The 24380-nt window shown below is 38.6% G+C and overlaps 1 protein-coding gene across 2 annotated transcripts in view; it reads left to right on the top strand.

The window, feature by feature from the left end:
- FGF10 (fibroblast growth factor 10) overlaps nucleotides 1-24380 on the top strand; it is a 64546-nt gene that overhangs the window by 1200 nt on the left and 38966 nt on the right. The window lies entirely within an intron of this gene.

Here is a 24380-nt window from a genome sequence, read left to right as displayed (position 1 = left end):
GCCGCCCGCGGTGAGGCTATGCCGGTGCCTGCCGCGTCCCTGGCGTGCGCGCTGCGCCCCGCCGCTGCCGGGCTGCAGCGCCGCTATACCGCTACTCGCTGCATTGTAAACATCTGGGGCTGGGTTCGCACAGACCTCACCTGCATTTCATTGTCATATTTTTTTTTTTTAAAGAAATTATTTCAAAGTAAAAGTCATGTGGCCGTTTCCATGGCTGAAGTTTCGAGCTTTTCAGTAGTACTAATTAGGTTTTTAGTAATAGCATGCTTCTGGTAATGTGTTTTCTGCTGTCAGTGCTAGAAATGTAACCTTTATTCGGTTTTCCTGCCTGTGCAATCTCAAATCGGAGTAACTGTAGTAAATCACAATGTATTGCATTGTAACTCTTAAGTGACTGCGTCCCACTATGGTAGCATGCTGAGAAAGTAAGCTCTGTTATGCAAGTGTTGGAGGAAACTCGGACTTGCCTCTCTGGTGGAGAACCACATTTTGGTTCTTGGGTTGTTTTAAATAAATCCAGATAAACCTGGGGATAAATCTTCTGTTAAATTAAAACAACTTAAAGTGACTTAAGTAGATCCCTTCTTAGCTAATGTGTAAAGTATGGAGTACTTCAGCAGGTTGCCATGCTGTGTGATAGACATTACTGTTAATTCAGCTGTATTTCTACTAGATATCCACAATACAGGCTTACAAATGGGGAGGAGAGGGCTGCTGTATCATATGTCACTACTTCACTTGCTCCACCTTGCAACTTCATACTTTATCATGCACTTAATGTTTGTAAAAGCTTTAGATGTCAAAGCAGCTGAATCTTGCCTCCTCCCTTTCTATATTTTATAGAAAGACAAATCATTGAAAAACAGAGCTATGATGAAGGCTTCACTTTGCTGAATTTGTGTGGAATGAGGTCCTAGCACTGCATTTCTTCGATTACTTTTGTTTGTGGAGGAGGACAGTGTCGTTCCCCTAAAATGGGACTCTGAAAGCTTTGTGTGCATTGCTGAGAATGCACACAGCCATTCTGCGTAGAGCATTGCTGCCGAAAAGGCTACAAGGGGCCCAATCTGACAACAGTGTACTCGGAGAAGTGACTACTCACCTGAGCAGTCCCACTTAGCCAGCAGAACTGCTCAGTAAGTAAAGTTGCACACATGCATGAACTTCTGCAAGATCATGCCAAGAAGAGGAAGAATACACTGAAATGCGCATATACATCTTTCTACTCTTTCAGCCTACGTGCAAGAACAACCCCCTGCACCTATAGGGTGTGATTCTTTTTTCCTAGTTTTCCAGTCAGTGCACCAGAAAGAGAATTGGCATTCTAGGTGATGTCATGGTTATTGTCACATCTGCAGAGTATCTACTGAAAGAGAGAAGAATGTAATTTGTTTCATATAAAAGCAAAACAATGACTTTATTATACATAGTTGTATCCTGTCCCTCAAGTTTATGTGCAGTGAAGAAAGGACTCCCATGATCTTAAAACTTGCAACTTGCTAACCACACTTACATCACAAAGTCAGACCTAGTGTACAACATCTTTAAATATAAAACAATTAGGATCTTGTTAGCAGAAGATAAGTCAAACGGTTGTATGTTCCTCTTTAATAGTCATTGTAATTTGCAGTGTGAAATTGTGTTTTCTGCAAAAGTACGTAGTCTGAGATCATTTAAGAATATATTTACTGTGCCTTTATTTCAAGGGTGCCTGTGTAGCAAAACATTGCAAGTGATTCACAAAATCTGTGTTTTTCATAACCTCACATGTAGCTATGCCATCATAATGCTGCCATAATCCCCAGCTGGACTGATTCCATGCAAATATATGGTATCTTTAAGATAGGCTAAAATATGTAATTAGATGTGAATAGATTTCTGCCATGCATAAAGGGTTAGCTAGCCAGCCCACTAAGTTGTAGCCTGTTTAACATTAAAGGCTATTTAATCTCTAATAGAAGTTCCTCTTTCGAAACCATGCTTTCCTAAACAAATAATAGTGACTATTCACGCACAAGACTTTGAAATATTCTAATTTGGAGGCTAATTTTCTTTTTCTCATATGCTAATGTTTAAAATCCATTTATGCTGCAGTAAAGCCTTATCTGTAGGGCTGTAAGATCATGATATGTTGTGTAATTAGACAACAGCTTTCATGGCTGGCTGCCAGTTAAGCACTGTCAAGTAAGAAGAACAGTTGGAGAAAGTCAGAATAAACATTCAGAAAACAGAATTTAGTCTCCAGCCTTTAAATGGCTCAAGCAGCATTCATAGGTTTGCTCTATAAATATTGTGTAGAGTGTGCTAAATTAAAGTTTACTCTGGCAGATGTTTTCCACCTTGATTGCTTGAAACTTCCATCAGCCTTTCTCTACCTATAGGGTGATGGGAAGAGAGGTGGCTTCTGACTTCTCTGTCAGGAGGCTGGGGGAACTTGAAGAATTTGGCATAGCTGGAGGATGTCTGTCACTAGATAGAAGTAGGACACTTTTTACGTTTTGTTTTATAGAATCATAGAATCATTAAGGTTGGAAAAGACCTCTAAGATCATCGAGTCCAACCATCAACCCAACACCACCACCCACTAAACCATGTCCCTAAGCACATCATCTACACGTCTTTTAAAGACTTCCAGGGATGGGGACTCAACCACTTCCCTGGGCAGCCTCTTCCAATGTTTCACCACTCTTTCAGTAAAGAAATTTTTCCTCACGTCCAATCTAAACCTCCCCTGGTGCAACTTGAGGCCATTTCCTCTCGTCCTATCGCTAGTTACTTGGGAGAAGAGACCGACACCCACCTCGCTACAACCTCCTTTCAGGTGGTTGTAGAGAGCGATGAGGTCTTCCCTCAGCCTCCTTTTCTCCAGGCTAAACAGTCCCAGCTCCCTCAGCCGCTCCTCATAAGACTTGTTCTCCAGACCCCTCACCAGCCTCGTTGCCCTTCTCTGGACACGCTCCAGCACCTCAACGTCCTTCTTGTAGTGAGGGGCCCAAAACTGAACACAGTATTCGAGGTGCGGCCTCACCAGTGCCCAGTACAGGGGCACGATCACTTCCCTGCTCCTGCTGGCCACGCTATTTCTGATACAGGCCAGGATGCCATTGGCCTTCTTGGCCGCCTGGGCACACTGCCGGCTCATGTTCAGCCAGCTGTCAACCAACACCCCCTTATTCCTTACAGCTGGAAGTTTGTTCTCAAAATGCAACTAAAGCTCGTCCCACAGCACCACAGCTATGAAATCCCTTGCCCCTGTTCTTGATAGAGCCATTTGTATGCATGAGTAAGGAAAGCTGTACTGCTTTCTGGTGACTTAAGTACTTGTTGGGGGAAAAACAAAACCAAAAAGCCTCCCAAGAGCAATTACAAAAGCTTTCACTATAACTTGACATCTGGGATGACCAAGAGAAGCTTAAGCCATATATTAAAATGGAGAGAGAACTGCATGGGTGCAGATTCTGCCTTTACTTGCACCCAGAAAGCTTTCTTGAAGATAGTGAAACTCTTTGGGTTTCATGGATGGCGTTCATTGGGCTATGTGATATATGATAAGCTGGTTCAGGAAAACTTGGACATATTTTTGAGTGTTACACTATTTTCAATTGACTTTTAAGGCAACTGTTAATAGAGCTATGAAGCACAGAGACTTCAAATTTACAGGACAGATCTTAGTAGCTGAAGAACAGTAACACAAAATGTGATGCTTAATTAGCAGCAGCTAACCTGCAGTCTGTGGAGGGAGCTCTGCCTGAGCAAGGATTGCAGGATCAGGCCATTGTTTAGGTACGTGTTTAGGGAGTGGTGTCTGTGTCATTGAGCCTGGACGCTAGCGGGAAGAATTGCTGGACCGATTCCTGCGGGCTTTGGACCAAGCAGTGCTACGCAAAACCTACGGTAGATGGCGGCACAGCCACTGTCTGGTGTCACCTCTGCTCGAAGTCGGTGGATAAGAAGGGGCTGGATCCTCAGCTGTATGAGCTAATTTAGCTCAAGCAAAGCTAAAAGGCCTTATACCAACTGAGAGCCTATTAATTGGCCTTCTGAGCGTCCAAAGTGGATTAATCCAAACAGTGGAAAGGCACTGCAATTGCAGAGTAAGAGTGGTCACTGGGGGAGCTAACATGAAATAATTAGCTACTTCTCACAAGCTCACCTATTCCAGGCTTTTCTCTTGAGTATGCAATTACCTTTTATACATAGCTTTAGGATCTGCTGAAGTCCCTGATAGTCTTTGGTCTTGCTTTAGTTAGTGTGGGATCAGATTAGCAACATAGTGACTAATAGCAAGAAAGTTTTGAGCCTCACTCTGTAGCCCAAAAGATTGTAAACAACCACTCTAATTACTAGAAATGCTTAACATTACTGCTGAGGGGTTTAAGTGTGTGCATATATACATGACATATAAATACAGACTTATACTATATATTGGGTTACATACATAAAAATAGCATTAAAACTGTTTCAATTAAGTATACTCAGTTTGATACTCAGTTTTTTGATTATACCTCAGGTGTAATAAAATCAGAAAGCTTGCTAGGTACCTTAACCTCAGCAGTAAAACTCAAACCAGATTAGAATACTTGGTAAAATATGTTCTTTTGCTACTGAACATTTTTTAAGCTAGCTCTTTGGGGTTAGCGACTCCTCATGAGCTGGTGTTTGTAAATTAATGTAAGAACTTTTCTCTGTTTTTCTGAAGACTGATTAGTAGGCATATATGTTTTGTTGTTTTACTCTCTGTAGAGATCTGACCAATCAGAAAGACTTAAAATAGGAAATAATACTGTTTTAGTGAAGTAAGTTGAATCTTAGGTTCTTTAATATGAAATGTGTAAGTCCTTATGGAGATGATTTCTCACTTTAAGTCTTTTTTTTTTTTACTCCCTCTGCAGAACTCAGTTACATAATTTATAACCACCAGTATACAACCTTAGGCACTTAGGATTTATGAATGTGGAAAAAATTGTGCTATTTAACGTCTACATGACACTCTCCTGTTACCCTTACTGCATTCCTGCCTTGTGGACCCTCCATGCTGATACTGTAGCCCTGTCATAAATCTGTTCAAAATATACAGTTGTAAGAAGTCTTTTTGTCTTCATAAATCTAACTTATAGCCACTTGCAAAAAAAAAGAGTGAGTTAGGGGCAATTGGAAGTTTGTTCTTCTTAAAACCTCAGAAGAAAGAAACCAAGAGGCATGCAGGCTTATAGATGTCATGCTGCTGTTTTAATGGGAGGGTTCTCAGGTAGTGGCTTGGTCAAAGCTTGCCTTGAAGATGGCGTTAGCTGAGTGAGCATTATAGAATGTGCTTACACTTCTGAAACATCTTGGATGCATTCACTCATAGGATAAGATCCTCTGTTTTGAAATAAGGCATTTTAAGATGACTTTCAGATGTCTTTGAGCTGTGTGTGTGAATAGGGGCCTTTTCACTTCAAATGGGAGTCAGATCAGATCCTGCAATAGGGGAGTTTTCATTTATTCCATAGAGCCTTTCATTTTGGAAAAGGAAAACCCTTCTATGAGCAAATCTTGTTAACCTATGTGTCTTAAGTTAAAAATAGCAGTACCTGTATGAACATAAGGCAATATGTCCTGTCACGCTGGATTCCTGACTTTTCCTCTGAGTAAGTAATATTTGCACAAGGAAGGTTCTAAATAGGAAAAAAAATATTCAAATGGGAGTCAGATCAGATCCTGCAATAGGGGAGTTTTCATTTATTCCATAGAGCCTTTCATTTTGGAAAAGGAAAACCCTTCTATGAGCAAATCTTGTTAACCTATGTGTCTTAAGTTAAAAATAGCAGTACCTGTATGAACATAAGGCAATATGTCCTGTCACGCTGGATTCCTGACTTTTCCTCTGAGTAAGTAATATTTGCATAAGGAAGGTTCTAAACAGGAAAAAAAAAATCTTTGTAAACAATATGGTATTTCTATTCTTAAGCTTAATATTTGGGATGATAGAAATAGTGTCAGCAAAGCAAAGAAATTATTTGGTCAGCTTGGGATTTGTTATAATGCTCTTTTCATGGCCTGTTTTTGTTTGTTTGTTTTTCTTAGTTTTCTGAAGATCTTTCTGAATCAAGCTCTTACAGTCCCTTCTTCCCCAAAATAACACTGAGTTGAAATTTCAGTTTGCACATTTTGAACGCTTGCTACCATTGCTTGCAGTCACCATAAGACACTGAACTACCTTATCCTAATATTCTGGGGTTTATCATCTAATGACCTCTTTGCCACTTTGAACAGCACAAAGAGTTTGAGTGTTTATCAGCATTAGCAACCACCGTCAGCTTGATGAGACTGCATGGAAAAGTAACCTTTGTTTGCTTTGCGCTATGAAAACCAAATTGTCAGATCAGAAATGGAGGATGCACTTAGTTAACGTTAGCACACGTATGTTTCTTGGTCAGTAGGTATACTAGTACTGCTAGTCTAACTGTATGTACTTATGAAACAAATTCTCCTTCTTTTGCTTCAACAACTCATTTTGATGCAATATTTTTATATCTTGCAGCCTTTCATTGCTCAGGTGCTTTGAACACAGAAAAGTAGTCAATGGTACTTGCAACCATTAGTTCTGTTAACTAGAAAGATCCTCTCCTAGCTGTATTAATTGCTTCTGTTTCTAGTGCCAATTTGTTGTAAAACATCTCTGTTAGCTACAACATGGTAAAAAGGAGACAGGAAACACTGTTACATGAAGTTTTGAAAAGTCAGCCTGGGAAAACTCTGTGTTTATGAAGAAAATTAAACTCTTCAAGGGTAGGAGTGAGGAGGAAGTGGCTTAATCTTTAATCACTGAATGGATATTAAAGCTGAATTAATTAGTTGAGTGGATTATTAAAACTGATTATGCTACTTCATTAGTACAGTGCAACAAATGGAAGGTGCAGGGGAAAGAAATGGTTACAAGTGAGCCAGGTCACACGCTAAATAATGGCTTTAAAGGCACTCTGCTTTTAAATTAGGTCACTTGTGTTCTTTCTTTGAACATTCAGTTCTAATTGCAACAGTAAATCAAAGAATACACTCAAAGTAGATTCCCATGTAAGGTGGACAACTGGACAGTGCCTTTTTACTGCTACTAACACGTGCATCCAATTACTGGGTTGATATACTCACAGTGTCAACTGTAAAGCATTCCCCTATTTTATAGTTAGTCTAAAGAATTATTATCCTGTCCCCTTTCACATTTACTTCTAAATAATCTGTCAGTAGTGTATATCTTCTACAGTTAAAGAGGAATTTTCACATGCATCGAAGCTGACTTTCAAGAAAAAGGAAATGTTGAAACTACACCAAAAAGTTTCATTCCTTTTCTCCCTCCCCCCTTCCATAATTTCTAGTGTTGTGCAAGAGAGGAAAAGGCTATGGATACTAGAAACATGAACGCTCATGAATTTTATATAAAAACAAAGATCAGATCTTTCATAAGCCTTGATTTAGTAAAGCAATATGATGATGCCTACTCCTTTCATTGTGGAAAACATATGTGAAAGACAATAAACTTAGCTGGTTTTTGCAGTTCCTGACTCCTCTTCCTACATGGGGAACAGAGGTGAAAATGGGGGGCCTGAGGCGTCTAGTTGCTCTTCCTTCTTCTGCCACTGACATTAGAGGTTCAAACATTGCATAGACATAAAGGAAATACATGTTTTCTTTCAGGTTCCTGATGCACATCTGTGCAGCTGTAGTCAGTCTGTGTGGGAGTTGGGGGGGAAACACTGAAGCATTTTGGAAGCATTCAGGATGTTGTTTAATTGGAATTAAGGCATGGTGCTAAGTGGAGGCTGGGTATAAATCAATGATATTGTGCCCGCAATAGAGGAAGGGGATGGGAAGTGTGATGAGTGCCAGAGCAACACTAGAAGGGATGACAAGAAAGACATAGGGGCAGCATGTGTCATGAGTGGGAGAGAAGCGGGGGAGGGGGAGCGTGGCTTACCCATTTTGGCAGCTGTGAACTGTCAGTGATGTTGAATTGTCCTGTCTCATCTCACTCCATCATCAGTTTGCTCACAGACTGAACCTAAGAAGCCATTTAAGGTGCCTGCTGAATTTGTCTAAAAGTGTGTAATCGGTGTTGGGATATAAACTCTTCTCACTTCCAATTTCACTGTGTCTTCTCTGACCCTATTCTATAGATACTAGATACTGTTTGGTACATGCTCTGGGATTCTCTTCTTCACATTATCCTCTTCAAGAGGATTAGTAACCTGCTTTATTCCTAATGTCAAAGTCAGTATGGACTACTTGCAAGCAGAAAGGTGGGCAAACTTGCCCTTGGAAGTAATAAGCTTAAAGCAGCCACAAGCAAACCTGTGTTAAAGAAGAAAAAAGTTGGAGTTTTGTTTGATTGGTTTTTCTTCAATTTTTCACTATGCTAGTGCTATCTACTGTATTTGTTGTGAGAAACATACATCTGAAGGACATCAAGATATCCTAAACTTCCAAGTGTTTTAATCTTTTGAGGGTGGAATAGGGTATTTTTATGACTGATATGTTTAGTGTTATCAAGTATGTCATATTTTGTAAGCTTATCTTTAAGATTTGAAGTAGTTACATAGTTACAGGTTCATATATTCAGTAACTGTTTGTTACTACAGTGAGCAAGGGAATATATGCTCACTGGGATACGGGATGACTGTATTTAACATGAAGTGGATTTTATAAGACTGCAGTTTTAGTGCCTTCTTTTCATACATATTTATGACATTTTAGGAGATGCTAAAGCTTGTGATGTTCACTGAAACAGTCTTTTGACTTCAACAGAACAACGTTTGTTCTCTTGTATGTCCCAGATACTTATTTTTTCCCTATGGTTTTCCTGGAGGTAAACATTAGAAGTGTAATCATGTCGATCTGGAGGTACCTTTCCCATCCATGTGAAGTATCTCAATATCTGTGGCACCTGTCACTTGGAGGCAAGGAAGCTAATGAAAACCTTCCCCTGAACTGTAACCTTAGCTGGCTTTACTATCTCCTTCTCCCCTGTCTCAGGGGAAGCAGAGCAGTGCATGTGGCCCACATTCTGGTGACAGGACACCTTTCCTTTGTCAAAACACTAGTGCTAATAGCAGCAATACAGAAATTGTGTGCTCACTGAGGATCTGTAACTGCAAAACTAATGGTAACATGAAAAGAAGCAGCAGAAAGATTCTAGAGCTAACCACATGAGCCAAGCTGTGGCTGCTTATTGTTAGTCTGCTTCAAGATCTAGGCCTGGTTGCTCAGCTGGCTTTTCAGATGCTGAAAAGGTAACCTCCTCCCGTAAAAGATATGTGTGGTTTTGGTGTTACCCTTACCAGGTAGCTGGGTCAGCAGTAGGTAATTTGGCTAAAGGGCTGGGCTAAGGCACCGTCGTGTGTAAACTGGAGCAGAAATTTAGTATGAGCTGAGTTTCACTGGGTGTTCTGAGGTACAACCAGACATCCAAATGATTGCCAGCTCTTTAAATCATGACTTTACATGGTTCTGACAGAAATAGCTTGGAAAGTGAGTAGCATGCAAGAAATGGAAGGAAATTATGATTGTTTCAGCTTCTTACAGGTGAAGATGCTGGGTGAAGGCACATGTTGTGCAAGTACACCGATTATTACAAACAGTAACATTTACTGCCATGTCTGTTAGCTTTTATTCACAGACCACTGTCACCTCTGCTTCCAAACACCCATGAGCACACACAAGCAATGACTCACTTAGGGCAATGCATAGTTTAAACCACTTAAGCAGTTAAAACAAAATTTACTAAGGTTAGCAGCGCGAGGTGCAAATTATGCCCTTTCTGAGGCCCAGAAGTGGATTCAGTTCAAGTAGTTTTGCCTGAATAACCTGAAGAGTGGTAACTGGAACCCAGCCTGTACATCCCATGGCATTTAGACTATGCAACAGCTATATATTACTTAGTTATTCCTTGGTACTTCCTTTGCTCGTGTGGCATAAACCAGTCAAGAGCAGTGACTGCCAATTGCTTCAAAGCTGATGATAATTGTGTATTAAGGAGCTACAAGACTGAACCCACTGACATTGCTAAAAACATTTTAAGATCACTGTATGGAAGACACAGAAAGATTACTATTAGTAAATGCAGTGTGTAAAATACCTTGCTATAGGGCTTTGGATGAGGAAATGCATTTAGCTGGATGGTATACCTCACAGAACAGCTACTCCGTCAAGTTTGCAACTAAGTCAGTTGGGAAAGAAAAGGTTCAACATCAGCTTTCTTTGTAGAAGAGTTTGTGGTTTTTTTGAAATTTAGAAAGATTCCTAATGACCACAATGGATTTTTTTTACCAAAACAAGACTGAAACGCATAAGGGCTGGAATAATGATGTGGGATTTTGGGAAACAAAAGGCTCATGCCCTTCACCATGTGCTGTGAAGATACCCTGGGCATAAAGGGAGCTGTGGGACTCTTCTGAGTTTCCTGTGCTCCTCCTGCTGATGGTCAAGCAACATAGAGGAGGAATCTACTTAAAGGGAGAGGGAAGAAGACTGAACAATTTGGCATAAGGATAGTCTGCAGGAACTAAACTTTGAGTATAGGGAGTGCCATAAAGTGTTAGGTATTATGAAATATCAGGTCCTATATATGTTTGTTATCCATTGTACCCCCAAATTTATAAATGTGTTTGGCTCTAACCTCTCTTTGGCTCTTTGCTGCCTACAAAATGAGGATAGTAATACTTTCTACATGAACAAGGGTGTTATGAAAATAAATTATTTGTGAAACACACCAGTAACACTGTGATGAGTGCCAGGAAAAAGAAACCCACCCGGATGGTAATCATTCTCTTTCTACAGAGAGGTTTGGATATAAGGAATAGCAAGGACAGTTTTGTCCTCTTGTAGAACAGGAAAGAGTAGGCTACTTCTTAACTCTAGCATACTTAGGTGTTTGTCTTTTGACTAGAAAAAGACTTGAGATTCCCCAGAAAAAAAAATATTCTATAACCTCTCTTGCAAGCAGCCTGCCAAGATTACTCAACAGATTTGTTGCATAGATAATACAAAAGTTAATGGCAAAATAGCTCCTAACCAAACAGCATGGGCATAGGCACAAATTGGATCTGTCCTTTTGTCAAGCTGAGCTCTAGATCTGGTTGTGCTGCATGAACATTATAGTCATGAGCGATGTCAAAATTTATTTTGCTTTAAAGGTATGCATGTTAGGATGTTTCAGCTCAAGGATCTACATATTTCAATGATTAAACAGTTAAAATATAATTGTGATTTCACTCTCTTCTCTTTACTGTCAGACCTATCAGTCAAAGAAATTTAAGCATGATCTCCACCTAATATTTATTGTATTTGGCCCTAATATATATTTTGGGGACTGCCTTAATTTCCCTGAAATGCTGTCTGTGTGTTGGAGTTAAGTTACTGAAATTATTTGTTTGGTTTTTATTTCTTTTCCTACCTTTTTTTTATTATTGATACTTCCACTTTAGTGTCACAGACATTATTCTTTCCGTTTAGTTTATTACAGTTACTTTTACATGTCACAACTTCTCTTTGAAATGACAGCCATCCAAGTTAAAGTCTTTTCAACTTTGGTGAAAACACATATAATGAGGCTGACACTTGGCTCATGCGGTATTAATCTGGTCTCTTGGTCATTTCTTCTGTGTCTCCTGCTGCAGTCTGCTCTCAAAAAGACATATCTGCAGCTGGGGAGTACATAAGATTAACTTCCGCCTCTCTGTGGCTTCTTGCCTCAGACCACACACCAAATAATTCCTCAAAGCATTATCCAGATTTGCTCAAAGTTCACCATGCTTGCTTTATTCCTTCAGTTCTGCCACACATGCATTTGTGGACTCTGCTTGCAGCTGATTCTGCTTATGAAACAGGAAACATTTTGCAAAGATGAGGATTTGGAGACAAACACTATTGTAAAATATCTATAATAATTTTTCTGTGGAACTCTTCCCTTTTTGGTTTTGCTGCTTTTATAAATGTACACGTAGACCATAAAGGTCAGCAAGATGTAACCTTTTTGTTTTCAGCTGTACTGAGGGCATAACAAAGACTGATGTAGCTTTTCAGTACAGACTGAATTATGGTAACTCCTGTGTCCAAAATGAAATAAATAAAAAGCAAACTGCAGTGCTTATATTCAGGAAGATCTTTAGTGCTGTCTGAACTGTTAAATTCAATAATGCTACAAAAAAATTGCCACTGTCTGGATCGAGGAACTGTTAGTCAGCTCTCTTATCCAGGGACCTCCAAACATTAATCACAGTTTAAAATCCTTAAAAAGGCAGCCACAGATGTGAGGAGTATGAGTACCTGTGCTCACACACCAATGCAGACTCAAGAACTATCTGTAATGATGAGCAGGAAAACCAGTATGTGAAAACATCTAACTGCTTTCTGTTACCTTGTGCTTAATACAAGAACTTACAGCTGAGGTTACCAGACACTTCTCATTAAGTCCATAATAGGGATGGGAACATAATTTTGGTGTTTGAGTAAATGTCAGTCTGGCATTTTCTAATATTCGTATTGTTGGTTTCTCAACGAAATATTTTTTCATGGTAGTTTCAGAATCTTTCTGCTTTTCACAGTAGCCAGTCATAAAAAAAAAAAAATATATATATAGGCTCTTCATTTATAGATGTGTTTTGCGCGCCAAGCTATGGAAGTTCTACCTGCAAAACTCCTGTTACACACCCACAGACATACTGATCATGCAAGAGTAGATTGCATGATGATGCAATTAATGTGCCGCATAAGATGAAGTTTCCAAAGAATCTGTAAGGGCTCTAACTGAAGAGCACGCTTACATTTTCAGGTGTAATCCTTGTGCAGCTATTGCTGTGAGCACCTCTGAGAGCTTGCTCTATCAAGTTTATGATGTAAAAGCTCTCACGATGTGAAACATCTTGAGAATAAGTAGAAATCTGTGTCATTATTGCAGTATTTGGACACATTAGATTAATGTCTTCAGGAGGACCATAGCATATGCTTTACCTAGCAAAGGATGACAAATGTTAGAGACTTCTAGATAATCTAATAATAATTTCAGAGTTTAGTTAGTTAAAGAACTTATCTCATTCTCCTGTTCCAATAAATACCTTGCTAATGAATTCTAGTTAACATGACCTTGTAGCAGAGGTTTTTGCTGTTGCTTTTGGGTGGGTTTTTTTTTGCATTCTTTATCCAAATGGTAGATTTGTTTTCTGATTGTGAAGGAGAGCTGATACTCACAAGTCATATGTCACAAGCCACTAAAAGTGTCAAAATCTTACAGCAGGCCCTTGGTAGCTTGTTAATCTCCTTTTTTTCCCCTCCTTTTTTTAAAGGAAACAGACTAATTCACTTAAATATAATGAAAGCCATGCTTGCCATAGCCTACTTTTTAAACAGTGTCAGCCCAAGTAAGATCTGTCTTATTTCTTCACCTCCTTTTCTTGGCTCCAACAATTAAACACAAAGCTGAAAAATACAGGTTTTTATGGCAGAGCTATTTCATATGTCAAATGAGAAATGGAGGCTGCCATTTTCATAACAGAAAAACATACAAGTGTTAGGGCAGGGAAGTTTTTCTTTTCCTTTGTGCCCCCCCTTCTAAATTATCATCAGCAACATGCAAAAGATAAACCTCTATGTTAAATAGGGAGAGCAGATGTATGTTTAACCTCTTGCCCTCATTTTTCTAATTGGCTTCCATTAGGAACAAAAAGCTAAATATCTCTAAACAAAAATAACTGATATGGTAAGGTGAACTTTTCAACTGGATAAGAGCTCTTTAGAAAAAGACAGTATTACAGAGTGCTGCATTAGGCCAACAGACTGTTATACTGTAGTGATACATCTATACTTGGAACAGTAACTCCATGTTTACTTTCGATAAGTAGTGGCAGAAAGTTTGTTGACTTGCAGCAAGTAACAAGTAGTTAAAATTCTCATGTGCTAAAGAAAATCTAGAAATATCATGCTACAGATCTTAGGTTTGCTATTCAGTGTTAGACTTTTTCATCTCTACAGACATTAGCTAACCAAATCTTGAAATACGGCTGTGTTATTTTCCCCTTCTTCAGAGGCAGGGACAGAGGCAGAGACTCTAAAGACCAGGATTTTCTCTCTTTTATCTTTGTTCAAGCTTATTCCACCATAAATCCCTGGACTGATGATTATACTCTGTTCCTTATTTTGTGTTCACAATACAAAGGATGATACTCATGTCCTTAATAGGAATAGGAATTGAAGGGTGAAGTGTAATACTGTTTATTTTGTATAGCAGAGTATGTCTCCAACATAGATGTACATGTATGACAGATTGAATGACAACTTTAACACTAGTTAAAGATACAGAAAGTAGAAGAAAAGTCTACAGAAGTGATTGAAAAGAGACAATAGACAATTCTGTCTAAAGACAGAGGTATTGGAAAGTGTCTTCTCTTGGTAAATATGCCTGTCAGCCAGTGGAGTCAAGAAAATTGGCAATGTTTGAAAATTATTGTTCTTAATGAGCAAAGCTAGGAGCTGCTGGTAACCCATAAGCTATCCTTCGGAAGAGTTTGGGAACTGAGTTTGTTTTATCACGAAAGATAAATGTTTTAAGTGCTGTTAATGTATTCACTACAGATACCAGCTGGAGAGAGTCTGTCCTTTTGGAAGTGCACAGTCTGAAAACCAGCAGATTTTGCATATGGATTCTAAATTCATAATTTTAATTGCTTCCTTCTCATATTGTTAAGTTTTTATGGGTGAGTTAGTGTTTGGGAGAGATTTAACTGAAGAAAAGTTCCTTACCCAGGAACAAAAGAAAATTGCCTACAGAAAGGCAGGAGAAACAGGTCTGACACAAAAAATGAAGAGACTATTGCAATCAGGGAATCACTAGCAGAAGTGAGTGAGTAGAGGAGAAGCCCTCCAGCAACTTGTTCTAACTCCTCTGCTGGAGGTTACTAAATCTCACCAACTCATGTTAGAATTCCATTATTTCCCCCATGCAAAATCACACATCTTAGCTCTACTGGCTTAAATACAAGATTTCAGCCATCCTGGCTGAACTTATCTAAAGCAAGTGTACGCTGGAGTGTTTGGAGAGCAGCTAAGCTCCATCTGGGGAAATCACAAAAAGACTGGCTGGTATAAATTATTTTTTTCCTTCAGTCATTATTCATAACAGGGATGCAGGATGTTTTAGACAGAAGAAAAGTAAAGGGAGTGTTAAAAGGAGTGACATTTGATATAAAATCACCAAAAAAATTTAGACTTTGAACAGAGAAGATGGAGTTTTGACCCTGTACCTAAGTATAGCAGTCCAGGATCTCAGTTTTGCATTCCTCATATTTCTCTGAAATTGACAATGTAAAGTAGCCAATTTATTCACACTGTGATTTCAATTTCTATCAAGAGTATCATTTCAGCACCTTATAAAAGTAACAATACCACCTTAGAACCTAGTCCAGGAGAAAATACCAGTTGGTTTTATGGGTTGTGCCAATCCTGGAAAAAGTTGCAGATATCAACTTTACAGAAGGCTGAAACAGCCAAAGGAAAAGGTCAGTTGTGGGATAAAGAGGAAATTAAAAAAGAATTCTTTGTGCTGCAAGCTGCCGTGGGGAGGCAGGAGCACTCTGAATTCGCACAATAAGCTCCTCATGTTTTGTGCCCTGCACCTACCTTAGAAACTCTGTCTTCTCCTTATCTGCATAAATTTCAAAGGTAAAACTCTAATATTGAAACCATTCCTACTGGATAGCTTCAGAAGACAGTTTCTGTGGAACAGCAGTCTATGCACGGTATCAACGGCATCTTTACTACACTTCCAGAACACTCCCTCATCCACAAGATGGGCACTTCCAGATGGCCTCTCCCACCTACAAACATCCTGTCTGTGGCAGTTTGAGAGCTGTAGGTAGGTGGGGAGTGGTTTGTGGCTCTTGACCTAGAGCAGGGAAGTTCTGCAAAGCCGTGTAATGTGTAACCAGTGAACTTACGGTACAAAAAAAAAAAAAAAAATCTACTCATCTTTCTCTGGCTTCTTTTTACATCAGCTTTTGGTGGATCACTTCAAAGTGGTCAGGCAGGCCTTGTGTCCCAGGATCAGGAAGCAGCCAGTAGTGCTGTGTGGCTTACAACGACTGGGGAGCTCTGCTGCATGCACAGCCTCGCCATGGCCGTTTGTTACACTTGGTTGGTTTGTGTTTGTTAATTAAAAATGTGTCCAGTCACAGGAAAGAAGGACCGAGGAAAAACCCCAGGGAACCCTAATATAACCCCTGTTGTCACCACTGCTTGTCACATAGATTTGTTTAAAAGTTTGTCAAGTTCAACTAACACCATGTAGGTTTGCTTACCATACTCCTTAGCTGAAGGCTGTTCCACAGTCTCACTCCTTTAGGGGCTACAAATAATTCTTATTTTCAATCAAAATAGCTACATAATCAGCACTACTCTTCCTGCTCTTTTGCCCCAGTAGCGTCCTTTACTGCCCCACGGCTTTTCTTCTTTAGAGTTCACCACCGCAACGTGCATGTAGGAGGCAGTTACAGTCTCTCTTTTTTCCCTCTGCTAAACTTAATAGGCCAATTTCATTGCTAAACAGTGTGCTGAGACATAGCCCACTATCTTCCTGCTGGTTCTAGATGCGAAGCAACGTAGCTACATCCACATAAGCTAATAAGCTATGCATCTTGGTGGAGCATATTAATTCCTGTGTGGCATCCTGGAGACGTAGCTGTCTTGCTTTCCAAACCCAAGTTTAATAAATTTTCTGGGGCAGTTTAATTTGAAGTATTTCTTGTGGTTCTTCTCGTTGGTTCTGTGTAGAGACGCCCTTTTCTTGTAAGATAATGTTTTCATTCTCCTGCCTTTCTAGAACTGCTTCTAGGTGTCTGGTCTTAAACCAGAACTGCGCACCATGTCCCAGAGCTAAAAGAAGAATTCCAAGATTGCCAAAACTAACAAACCCCCCAAACAGACCTCACATCTGCCACTTGGCAAAGGCTGCCCGCTGTGCAATTAGTAAAAGAAATGTGGACTATAGAAATGGGCCTGGTTTACAGTGTATTTGACAGGGCAGAGTGTTGGAAAGGTTGAAGTACTCTGTTAAGAGTGATAGTCAGAATACAGCTGATGTAGACAAAGGTGAATTGAAACAATTTATCACATAATGTTTTACTCTTATTGATTTGCATATAAGACTTCGCTTGAAGTTTGAAAGGAGAATATTGGTTTATGGGTGTTTTGGGGAAGGAACTTATTTTCCCCACTTTCTTGAAGATGTTGAAATGCCAAAGCATTTTCCAATTAGAGTGAATATGAAATATTGAAAAAGACTTTCTTACAAAATCAAAGTCCAAAATAATGTCAGTTTAGATGAAGCATGACATTTTGTGGGAATTAGAAATACATCATGAAAACTGTCCAAATTTTTTTTTTTTTACTATAGTAAGCTTAACAAGATGTTTCTCTTTTTCTTTTAAAAAGTATAAAAATGAATTGTATCATAATTTTTAGAAAGTTGAATGGAAAATTTGGTTGAAGCCCATTATTTCTATGGGAAAGTGAAATTAATTTAGTGATAATTTCAAATGAAATAATGTTTGGTCATAAAAGTTCCATACATAGCTTACTAATTTCAAAATAGGAAAAGAATTGGAGAGTGAGCAAATAAATGCGCAGAAGAGAGTTGTAGTATTCTTTGCCAAAATAATCAGGCTCTTCACTGCCATGATGCTAAACACAGAGAATGACTGTTGTGTTTCGCACAGGCCCGTGTCCAAGCACTTGGTCCAGCCAAGCAGTTTGACTGTCTGTAAAATGTTTAAGTTAATACCTGAGGCTCAAGGCACTGATGTCTGTACAACTGAAGGAATAGACAGTTCCAGCTAGTCCTTAGGTAGCTTCAGTCCCTAAGAGCTAATGAATTATTGAATTTGAAATACTAGAGAATTAGGGAGCATACCCATAATGGCTTAACACTGTGCACAGAACTGTTGCTTTCCATGCAGAAACCTGCCTGTGGGTCATTATCTCTCTGTCCCACATGTAGAAGGGAACAGGCAGAGCTCTAACTTTACTTCCTTGGCTTCCTTCCCCCTTGTTATCAATGGGTTTAGGGTAAACATTAGGAAATATGTTTGTTTTCTGCTCCCCAAGCAAAGCATTGCTTCCCCTGACTTTTTTCAGGAGTAGCAAGACAACTGCCATTTGTTCTGGACACAGTGAAAGCTGAGCAACCAGGACTTTTTTTCAGGAAGTTATATCTTTTTTATGCTAAACACACATTTGTATTTAGAAAAGCACTTTAGGAAACTTTAGTGTGTTTTATGTGGCTGTGTATTTGTATTTTATATAATCCATACAGGTCTCTTGCTTCTGTGTTGAGGAGGGGTGAAAAGAATGTGTTGACAATTTTTCTTTTCATATTGTGACAGATCTTTTCAATATAGTGATTCCTGAAGCCTTTAGGTATAATTTCACTTGCTTCTGCCATTCTAAGATAGATATATCAACCAAAGCTATTCTTAGCACTCCCCTGATGCATCAAGATGTCATAGAAGTGTGGACCGTTGCAGCTGATATATGGAGATAATGGGCACCATATGACAATTTTTTTTTCTGTTTTCCTTTTCTTTTACTATCTGTATGTCTGGCTTTAATCAGTGACTTCTCTGTGAAATGTTGCAATTGGGCCTGAACAAACTCTTTGCTCTTCTCTGATATGGACCTGTGGATTATAGGTGAAACTGCATTAAGAGGCTACAGAGGTTAATTATGCCTGAAATTTTCCAGTACTATCCACAGCAGCTGACACTGTCAGCACACTACATAAACAACCTGGGAGAAGCTATCATTTAGCAAAGCAGGAGAGCTGCGCTTGCCCAGCTCCTGCACTATCTGCTTGCATTTCGAAGCCTTCACACATGGTTGTGCATTTTGGATGAGTCATTTATGCATTCAGATAAGTTTGTTGGTCAGCTGCACATCCTGTGTGTGGTATTTCTTTCATATATACAAGGAAAAAGATTCCTACCTGTCCTCCAAAAATGTAACACCTAAATAGTCCTTTCTAAAAGCTTTCTTTTTATTTAAAGTACCTAGTCTTTTTTTAATAATAGCTTGAAGTAATTTTGGTAGAACACCTGCATATATTGCACTTTTCAAGAACTTCTGAGGTTCTGTGATCACATTTTGCTAGTTTAAAAAACATTTTTTCTCTGTTGTCCCGTGAAAATTCCATATTGAGCCGGAAGCTAACTTTCATTGGGAACATAGTAAAACTGATTAAACAGAAGTGTTGTCAAGACTGCAGTGTAAGCATACCGATAAATCATTGCTCTCTTTTTAATAGGATCCTTGTAGGTGTTAGGTTAAAGGTTTTCAAACAAAAAGCAGTCCTCAGGACAATCATGTCTCATTTAAGATTATTTTATTTCAAACCAAACCCCAGTGAAATAGGTTATCTCCTATGCAAAACAAAGAAATGAAAGTGCAAGTACCTGCTTCCATCTATTTCTTGTTATGATGTTTTCTTACATTCCAACACCATTTTCTTTACTCTTTTTGAAGGGAAGAGGCAGCTTTATGCTTTGGAGTGTGCAGGAACAAGTTGAGGAAGGGTTGGAAGGTCAGCCAGTGAGCTTAAAGCATGGCAATTCACTTCTGTCTCACCTCATTCCTGCTTCTTCAGAGCAGCAGCACGATAATCTTTTAAATCTGTTTGATATGGCTTGTATGCTTGAAGCAACTTGGACACTGCTTTCATAGGAGCTGTCTTGAATTTGCCTATATGAGATCACAGTGAAAAAAAAAATCATAGGACACTCAAGGAATTCTCCAGGTTGCTAGATTTAATTACCAGAATTTCTAAGGAATTCTTCTGTACAAAAAATAATTGGATCATCATTTTTTTAAGTGGATTAGATACAAAAATATAATGTAAAACAGCCATTATATTGAGATATGATGTGGGACATTTTTAGTTGTCAAAATGTGCTTAGAAATGTATAACAAATGCCAGCATGATTCTGTGAATTGTGAAAAGGAAAAGACACAAGTTCTGCTGTTTGCTGTTGCCAGTAAATGTCTACTTTTGTTTAGACATTATTACTACAAAAGCTAAGATAAGATTGTGATTTGCCAAATGTTGCATTGTGCTGTCCCACTCGGGTTTTGAATTAAAATACACATATGCCAAAAATTATGTTTATATCATCTAGTATGTTGTGTAATAAAAGAGTGTTAGGTAGTCCAGTTAATGAAATTACTAAATTTTGGCAGAGTGGTGTTAAATTGAGTTTATATTTAATATTGGTTTTGGGGAGAGTGGGTGGAATGAGAGTTGAGTTCTACTTCATATTAATTGAACAGACTAAGCTGTTGATATAATAATGCCTGTAAATAGCAATTAACTGCTATGTGATGGTAGGTTTTTCTAAGAAGACAACTTGGAGAGAGTTTGCTTTAGAACAGGATAGTCTAAAGTGGAGCTTTTATTCCCTGTAAGCAAGAGTCTGTATAGCCAACTTCCCTTTTGGACAGGTGAAATGTTACTGGTCCCAGGAGAACCATGTACTGGGGAAAAGGTCTTTCAACTCATAGTGCAAGTCAAAAAATGAGAGTTGAATATTCAGTGGTAGAAGCTGGCCCATGGGAATTAGCACACCTTATTATCGTCTGTCAAATTAGACCTTGGTTCTCAAAATGAGTGCGGCCTTTTCCATTTCTTGTAAATTAGAGTACATGTACAATTTAAAGGATCTCATTCTTTCTATCAAAACCCTATTGCAGTCACGTGGATAATTTTCTTGAGGTTAAATATCACTTGGATGGAGGGGGTTGCAGGATCAGCTTTCATCTGCTTGCAAGTTGCCCAGGCACTTTCAGTTGGACAAAATCTGCACACCCCAGCTTTTATGAGTTATGTTTATTGTTTATTTTTCCATTATCAAAATGACCAGTTATATGTTTCATAAGTAGTTTTTTGATTAAGAGTGTGGCAAACAAGCTCCATTCGTCCCTTGTTTGGTTTGACACCCTTCCTGGACACTAACACTTAATTAGTCCTTGTCCGATCTGAGGAATTTGAGTAGCTTGTTGTTTTTGTTTGTTTATTCCATCCCATTAGTAAGTAGAGTAGTGTAAGATGTATCTTGAAACAGAACATGATGTGAAATGTCCATGTTGAAAAATTGCTCATTATGGGTAACAGAAGTTAAACCATTGCACCATTCTTAAATTCATGTTGATTGTGCAATGAGAGATGGCACTCCTTAAAATTACATATGAGAAAAAGAGAGGAATGGATTGAAATTGTAGCCAGGAATATTTCTAAAGTTTTAAGGTGAAATTAAATGTTTTTCTAGGAAAAAAGAAAGAAAGTCAAAATTTGAAAATACAGTGTATTTAAGCCAGTTTGAAATAAAGCTGTCTGAAAATCAACAACAGCAGTTGTAAAGGGCTTGTGCTGTCTGTCTAGATGTGTACTATTTCTTCCGAGCATTAGCTTTCGAGTTTGGGTTTCACTGAATAAATATGTTAAAAGAAAATTCAAGTTCTAGAAAGATTTCCACTTAGAGAAAAATACCAACCCTGTTCCTTTTTGAATGATTTGTATAAACAGTTGCAACAACGCAATCCCAAAATGTTAATTAAAGTCAATGTCTACTAAGCTTCACAATTTCTGGCTTTACTATGAATATTTCCAGTTGTTGCAAACTAGGTAATTGGGTTTTTTTTCCCTTTTAATTAGCATATTTTGCTGTAGCAATAAGCAAAGAGGCAGGTAAAGATGTTTTAATGTATTATTTTGTTTGGATCAATTCAAGCCAAACCTTGACAGCTTGTATTTGTATGAAATCTTTCCCTTCATATTTATTTTAAATTAAAAGAACTTTAAAATCTTTGATGCTGGAAGCTAAGCCATTGGGTATCCACTGATAGTGTCCAAATGTGCATACTTTTTTGCACATTCAAGAATTATAGCTGCTGTCCAGAAAAATATGCCAAATAATTTCACTCTGCTCACATACATTGCAACAAAATAGTTAGAAGTAGATAAGAAAGACGTGACAAGGCCCAGAACAATAAGATAAAGGATGAGAGATCTGGTTATTTAAGATTATAAACAAAAATGTCATCATTGACATACATCTCATGAGCATTTTCTTAGCAGAAATATTTATAAAAGATGACCAGGTCTGACTGCCCAGCTGTAGGAGAGTATTAGGTGTCTTGTAGTGGGTGTAGAGAAACCATGAGAATTGAAAAGAGTAGGTGTGTGTATGTGTGAGTGTGTGTGTATGTACAAAGAACAGATTAAATAACAGATGTTATCTTACTCAAGGTGGTTTACTGCAAAATAGCTTTTTTGTTGTTTTTTTTTAATTAATTAATCATTTGGCTTGTTATCTAGATGCCTGGTTTTGTTCTCACGGCTGCAGTTGTTTTGCCTAGATACACACATGCATGAATGTATATTGCAGGGAATTTGGAGGAAGGATTTAAATTTACAGAAGTTAATCACATGAAATAAAAGCAAGGGCATTCCTGTTAGAAACCTGGCTTCAGCTAGTGTCTGCCTAAACCACTGTTAAGTCTAATGAATAGCAATGGACCCTGGTATTACAAAGTGCAGGGAATCATCAAAGGTAATAAAATTGAGATCAGACCAAAGCAGCATCTGGGAGTGAAGTTTTAAGTAGCAGACAGGAATGTGTACTAATTATTGCATTGTTAATATGTCGCATGTGTTGGTTGAGTAGAGATGGTGTGACTAAGGGCAGGCAGTAGCACAGCCAGTAGCCCTGGACTTTATCCATCACAGATTCTGTATTAAATCTCCAGCTGCTTTATAACTTTCCTAATACGACATATTCCCATGCAAAACCTCTCTGTCCAACTGAGCACACCACTTCTTTCAGATGTCACCAAATTTATGTAACAGCCTAGGACCATTTGGCTTCCTGGTAAACTGGATTGAAAGCTTAGAAGAGACAGCTGGACAATGTTTCACTGCTACTAAAATATTTGCATTTGTATACATCAGACACTCAAGTTCATGGATGTGCTTTGATGGCTTCTTTCCTATATATACAGGAGGAACATTTAGTTGAGATGATGCTGCAGCATTGCCTTCAAACACAGCATTCTAAGGTGTCTTTTATCCTTAGTGAAGACTGTTCTTCAGTCTGTTCTTCCTTTTTATAGATCAGGAGGCTTTGGAGAAAGTATTGTTTTCTTTTCTGTACAAGGTGCACCAAAGAAATACAGAGCAAGCACATTTCACCAGCCAAAAACCGCTCTTCATCCTGAATTTTACATGTTTATTATCGAAGTATCAAAGCTGAGAAATTAAATGTAATATTTTTAATGTAATACTGTAACCCATTGAACAGATTAATATTTAGCATTTGTACTTCAAATTTTCAGAGTTATAGTGACATAAGCTAATTAATGTTCTGGAAGCACAGGAAGCAATAAAAGTCCTGTAGTGCTTTGAATGTGATATTGCAGGATAACATAATCAGTTTACATATCTGCACGAGGAATAGTCTTGAATATTAGCTGAAGTAATAGTGTGGTAAGTGAAGCCATCATTTTTCTCTATGAAGTCTTCCAAATTTCAGGCTTTTGCCATCAATATCTGTTTAAAATGCAGAAAAATCACCTGTTACCATCACTGCTGTTTACATCATTCTCAGTTTATGTCCTATTCTGCTCCCAGACTTCCTTGGGCTATCTGATATCAATGAAAAATCATAGCATTATGACATATGTCAAGGGAATTTGCCTCTCACACCTAGTAGCCTTGTGAAGCTCTCATGGAAAACTTTTTTTTCTCATGTCAGTCTGAATGTTGTCTTCATGTTAGGGAAAGATTTTAATTGTTCAGAAGTAATACAAAATGGAATTTGTCTATCAAGGGCATTTGTAGGATGTGGTATCCAGTACTTCATGGACAGTCTGCTAATGTAGTTGTCAATCCATGATGAAAACTTTTGGTTAGAGTTAGTGAAAAGTAGAGAGACAAGGAAGGACCTTACATCACCATCCCTTTGACCTGGGCATGGAATTGCGTTTATGATTTGATCAAGAGCATACGTCAGGTACAGACATATTTTGTTGTGGTCCCTGCCACAGGACCATCAAGAACAAAGGCAGCAGGGCACTAGCCACCGGCTTGATTATGGTGCTCTGGATCTGCCCTTTGATATTCAGGATTTTCTCACCCCAGTCTTAAACTATCCAATGATAGATTTGAAAAGAGAAGGGGGAAGCGTGCTGTAGCTCTTCTGGGCTTTGTCCATTCTCCCGTACATTATTTTTGCCAGGCTACCAGGACTCTGATTAGGTTTTTCCTATTCTAATTTTGCCCTAAGCTTCTGTTGGGAGAAAGTTCTGACCCCCCC

This window comes from Aptenodytes forsteri, unplaced genomic scaffold (assembly GCF_000699145.1).
Source record: "Aptenodytes forsteri isolate BGI_AS27 unplaced genomic scaffold, ASM69914v1 Scaffold176, whole genome shotgun sequence".
In the NCBI taxonomy this organism is placed as follows: Eukaryota; Metazoa; Chordata; class Aves; order Sphenisciformes; family Spheniscidae; genus Aptenodytes; species Aptenodytes forsteri.
Note: the sequence above shows the minus strand (reverse complement) of the source record. Positions and strands in the feature narration are given on the sequence as shown.